Here is a 6,000-nt window from a genome sequence, read left to right as displayed (position 1 = left end):
GTGACAAGACTGCTGAAATACTTGAAATACTTGTAAACTGTTCTCCAACAGCCTTGAAGCAGTTTTGAGATGCTTAGTCTAATTTCAATAAGAAAAAGTGATACACAGTATAAACCAGGGCATCTGCGCTAAGAAGCTATGGTATCTGTGCTATTAATGCTGATGACTTATGTGTGATCAGGTCTGCATGTGGCTGGGTGCATGTTTACTCAGTCAGCTTTTCAAGGATGTCTGAGTTCTACTAAGATCACTTTGACAAGGTGAAAGTCTTTTTTTTTTTTTTTTTTTTTTTTTTCCCCCCCCTTTGTTTTGATTTAAGTGGTAAAACTATACCAGGTGCTGAAAAACAAACCCCACTGCTTCTCCCCCACCCCTCAGGAAGCAGAACCTGTTGTCTGGAAAGCTGGAGTTACAGAAGTCTGGGTGGTGAAGTCACAAGGTCTCACTAGTACAAAAAGCTGGTTAAACCATAAATGAACAAGATTTTTTTTGCTCAGGAACCATAAAAAGAGCAAGACATTTTATCTCAGGAATAAACTACCACCTCCCTGTGATAAGTGGTTGAAACTACTTCGAATTAAATGTGTGTTGCTGGTGATCCACTGTAAGGCTATTGGAAAATCAGAATTTCATACTGAAATCTATAAGAACAAGTTAATTATAATATCTTTTAAATGCTGGAGATTAAACCCACTAGTCTTTTCATGTAAATCAAGACCAAAGTAACAAGTCATCAACTTTTTTTTCCAGCTATGTCAATAAAATGGTTTCATCAAATCTTTTAATATTCATGATTGAAACCTTCAATAAAAACTCCAGAACAGGAGTTGTCATCTGGTTTACTTCCTGGCTGTGCCACAAACCTCCTGCTTATTCTTGGGACTATTCCTATGTAGAACCCTCTATGTTCTCTAGTGGTGAAAACATGACTACATTTTTCTTCCGTTCCCCATCTTTCTTTGTTTTGATTGCAGCTTCTCAAGAAGTCGTTTTGTATAATCCTACAATGGGTACATTGTAGGATTACAACGTTACAGTTACATCTGCAACTGAAAGAGTATGAAGAAGTGTTGCATAGTTCTGTTACAGTGTTCCCATGGAGCTGATTCAGTTTCTTCAATCTTTTTAAACTGAGGATATGTGTAGTTCTTTTTGCTTTTTCAAATGTGCAACAGCTACCAGAGAGTAGGACTTTATGGATAGGTTGTAGAGAATGTGATCAAATGAACCTATTACCAAAATTTAAAATAGGAAATCCAAATGTTTCTGTTCAGGGAAAGTTTTTCATCTCCCTGCATTTTCTTTTTCCAGCTCTAAAATCTGGACAGTGTAATTTCTTTGCCCTTTTGAGGATACTAAGAGGTGGTCAGGTATAGACTGCTCCAGGTTCAGATACTTCTCAACACTCTTCATTTGTATATGCAATTGAGATGATGCTTGAGGTGTTATTCTGAGCAGTTCTTTTCTCTTTGTCAATGTTATGACCAGAATACCTAGTAGTAAGTGGATCTGGCAGGCATAGAGTTAAGGGCTTTAACTTCCTCTGTCTCTAGATCACCAGATGCTCTTCATTGTGCTAACAAGGATGGGTGGATTAGCAGGTGCCTCATGTAGAAAGGCTAATGAGGTTCATTGGCAATTGGGGATATGAAACAGCAGGGGAGGAGTACAGGAGATTGGGATCTGGAAAAGCGGTGGTGGGATTTCTGGCTGAATAAGACTGTTCAGTATATACTACAGCTGCTTATTCTAGTTATCTAATAGAAACCTTTGTTTTTATATGTATTTCATTTTTGTGCTGTGGCAAATATTGTGGAATTCTTTCTTAAGCTTGCAAGTGCTGTCATTTGGATTAATTACTTTGTCATCCCTTCACTGCAATTCTTATAGTTTGATTGCAGCTGCTAGTAACTGTACTGCCCATGTTTATTCTGTGCACACTTATTTAGAAGCTTTGTCCTGAGAGACTGTGCCTTAGACCACAAATGCCTCACCTTAATGAGGTGGACCACAGATGGTGGAAGCTTCCCATCCAGTTTCCCCACTTCAGATAGAATGTCAGTGTGTATTAACTAGATGAATTTGGTCAGTGTAGCTGAATAGATTGTGATGGTACAAATACCGGTGGAAGGCAACACAGGGTGCCAAATCCCAGATTATTTAGAATCTATATGTCCTCTGACTCAGGAAATAAACACTTCAAAACTTGTTACTTTCCAAAGTTATTTTTGTCTGGAGTCAAATGCATTTTTTTCACTTTATTTGTCATGTGTTAATCCAGTTCTTGCAAAACCCCAGGTAGATGCAGAAGCTTTACTAATGTTATATTTTTCACCAAAGAAAATATAAACATTCTCAGGGTAAGGGAGTGAGCCTAGGTTGTATGCAGCTGCTGTTACCTTAGAAAGGGGAGTGTGGGTAGGGGGATGAACCTAACTCCACAGTGATAGTACTCTTGATCTTGAGGAATTGAGTAATAGACTTGAAAAGGTAAAAGGTTGCATTTGAAAATGTATCCATACTGCTTAAAACACTGAAGCCTAGCAGATCGCTTGCAGAACAAAGAAGTGGGTGGATCTGCACCCAGGTAACAGCATCCTCTAGTCTTGCACATCCTGATAGATAACTCAACAGGCGCTCACGCTGCAGTGCTGACTGAACTGGGTGGTAGGGCTTCAGTGGTGTTTGTCAATAGTGATTGGCTGTTACATGTGTGGTATAGCGTTGTTCAGCCAATTGGAATGATTTATGTTGAGTATATACATTTTAAAACTACTTTGTTTAACATCAGTGCCCATATGTCCTCCAGAAGTTTTTTCTTATTCCTGCATTTTCAGCTGTCTCTATCTGTCCCACTTAGCGTGTCCCTTTCTGACTTTGTTCAGTAAACAAGTAATGAGATGAAACTGAGTTACTTAGAGGTTACATTCAGCCATCTGTTTAAGAGGATCCCTGGCTCAGTGTTAATCTTAGCTTGTGTGTTTTCTCTCTTTTTAAAAAGTATTTATTTACATGAAATCCACAATTCTATGATTTGTTTACTTCTTTCCAATAACCCCTTTTCTCCCCAATAACAGGGAGGTTTTGGAAATATGTTCTCAAATCTTTCCATATTCTTATAGAACTGAGATGGAGCTATATGTTAATAAATGATAGGGAGTTGAGGCAGCATATGAAACAGCTCACAGAGTCTAAGAAATACGTAAGTGTGGGAAAAGCTCACAGGATTTCTCCGCAGGCAGATTAAAATGATTGGGGAAAGAGGAAGAGTTACATTCTTCAGCTATAATCCTCAGCTGGACTCCTTAGTGCTGGTATCAGTGGTATTCCTTAGCAGGAAAGCACTTCAGTTTAAGCCTCATTATATTCAATTGCTGCTGGCCACAGAGAGCAGAGCAGAGGTAACCTGCCAGCTTTGAATGAGATAGCTCAGGTGTTGGAAGCAATTGAGGTATAGAAGTACAGAACATCCTCCGACTTGCTGAGACCAAACTTGTTTCTGGAAATAAGCTGGTGTGAAGCATTTAAAATCCAGGGTCAGGTATTTTCACACTTTAGGCAGTCAATAGTTTAGACTAATCCTCGAATACATGCTTAAAAGCATGGGGAGCAGGAAGCGTTGTAAGCAGTGTGGGGGAAAAAAAGACAGGACTTTAGAGCAATTTACGTTATTTGTTGACCTGTGTCTATTCAAATAAATTTTCCATTGCCCAAGGCAAGCTTAGACATCTTGGGCAAACAAACCCATGGTTTCCTAATTTGCAGCTCTATCTTAGACATCAGTGGCTCTGGGTCACTGTAGCAGATTAGTGACTTGGTGTGAGCTCTAAGTACAATGCAGAATTGAATGGCAGAGTTGAACAAGGGAATAGCAGGTAGGGGTGACATTATGCTTTTGTGCACAACTTGATGTAGAATCAACAGGCCAGTACTAGGCTACTCTGAGCTTGTTCCACACTTTGAACAAGACACTGGAATAAAAAAGGAAAGTAGAAAAGAACCATAGCCTATTTAAGTTCTGTAATTCAATGATGGGTTTAAGAATAGTGTATTTAGCTTGACAGTGGGATTATCTAGCATCCTGGTGGTAATGTTAATACCTTTACTTGGAGGAAATTCTAAAATACGTTTCTTCTGATGGGGGAAGCATAATAAACACAGCTATCTACATGCTGAAGCTGTGTGTAGTTAAATATGAAACAAAGCTTAACTAGGTGAAGTTGATTAGCTGTTGGACTAGAGTGTCAAGAGAACTGTGAAGAATGTTTCAGTTAATTCCCTCAGATAATGACTACAAAGTATAATTTGATCACAAGAAATTTTGGCCTTAAACATGTAGGTAATTAGTAAAAATTTTAAGTGTTATCTTGAGTAGAAAATTTTATTACCCTGTAATGCATTCTTTAGTTTTATACCTGATCAATTTCAGGAGAGGAGGGAGGGAGGGAGCAGAACAATTTTCTATGTCACTGAAAAATTCTATTTCATTAAGGATTAACCTAGAGATAAAAAAATAAAAAAATAAAAAAAATAAAAAAAGCTGTTGACTTTTCTTATTTTTCTTAAAGAAAACTGAATTTGTTTATGCAAAGACATTTCTATTAATTGAAAACTAATGTCAATAGAAAGTGTTTTCTGTCTGAACAAAATGTTTATTTTGAAAATGCATTTCAATAAGCTGTGCAGTGGTGGTGAATTGTTGCATATTTGATAGCTCAAGATCAGGAAGAGAGGACTGGAGATCCTTAGAGAAAGGTGTATGATGTTTGTTTACCATCTACTGCTGTTCTTTAGCAGAATATTCACAAGGGATGCTTATAAAATAAGCCAGAAGCCTGTCAGCCACTCAGCATTTTCACTGCATTCTGGTAAGTTATATCTCCTCTGTGTCTTCCTATCCTTCTTGTAAGACAAAAAATAATCTGAAATACACAGCAATGCAGACAATTATCTGGCAGCAGGGGGCCTGGCAGCTCAAGTATCCTTTTATGAAGAGAATTAGTCCTGGCAGTATCTTCACAGACTGGAGAGCTCTGTTCATGCTGTCTGGCTGGAGTACTAGGAACTTCTTTCATGCTTTCATCATGCAACTCCTAGATAACATTTGCTCGTTATTAGAACCTGAGTCCTTAAGCTCACGCTTTAGTGCAGAGTTTTGTAAATGTTTTACCATGTTGGCCATAGAGGCTTTTTTTGACTCTGACATTGTGAAACCATGCAATTAGCAAAGTGCTTGCACTTGAGTGTGATATGTTCTGTGCTGGTGCTGCTTTCATGAACTTTTTGATTGGATTTCCATCTACAGTCCTTATTCTAATGATTAACAGTGGCATTTTTTCAGCAGAAGTTGAAATAGAACCATCTTCCATAAGTAAATATATAAAAACAACCACCCAAAACAGGCTTTAAGATTGTTAAAACTTGATCTAAAAATGTAGAATAGTTGAAACAGGGTGGTAGAGTCTTGTGTATGAGTGAGACAGGATCCAAAATAAGAGCAAAATTTCAGTTGCTCCAAGTCTTGCTAAACCAAATCTAAAGTCAGCTAAAAGACTGTGTATAGAAACTGTTGAGTCATGGCCTGAATCACTGATTAAGCACTTTGGGAAAGGAACTGATCAGCCCTGGGAAGGTGAATTCAGCTGTGTGACTGGGAGGGGTGGAGCCTGGCTGCACCTCCCAGACACATTTAAGGGCTGAACAGTGTGGAAAGATCCCTTCTGGAGAACCCTCTTTGGTGAAGTTTTCCCATGCAAACCTGGAATCTTCTAATAAAGGTGATAATCTTCTTCCCTTCCTTCATAGCACCTTTCTATTGTGCCAGTTCTTTCATCATGGTGCATCTGGTGTAATACTTTTCCCATAGTATTGATCTATCCAATTGCTACAGACAATTTCTGGAAATTTTGTGTGCTTTGTAAAATCGTGGAAGTTGTTAATGGCTGATATTTTTAAAATGAAGACAACAAATGAAAAGCAACAACAAAATCAACCCTCCAA

The sequence above is a fragment of the Coturnix japonica genome, chromosome 6 (genome assembly GCF_001577835.2).
Source record: "Coturnix japonica isolate 7356 chromosome 6, Coturnix japonica 2.1, whole genome shotgun sequence".
Classification (NCBI taxonomy): Eukaryota; Metazoa; Chordata; class Aves; order Galliformes; family Phasianidae; genus Coturnix; species Coturnix japonica.
This window is presented reverse-complemented; position numbering follows the sequence as displayed.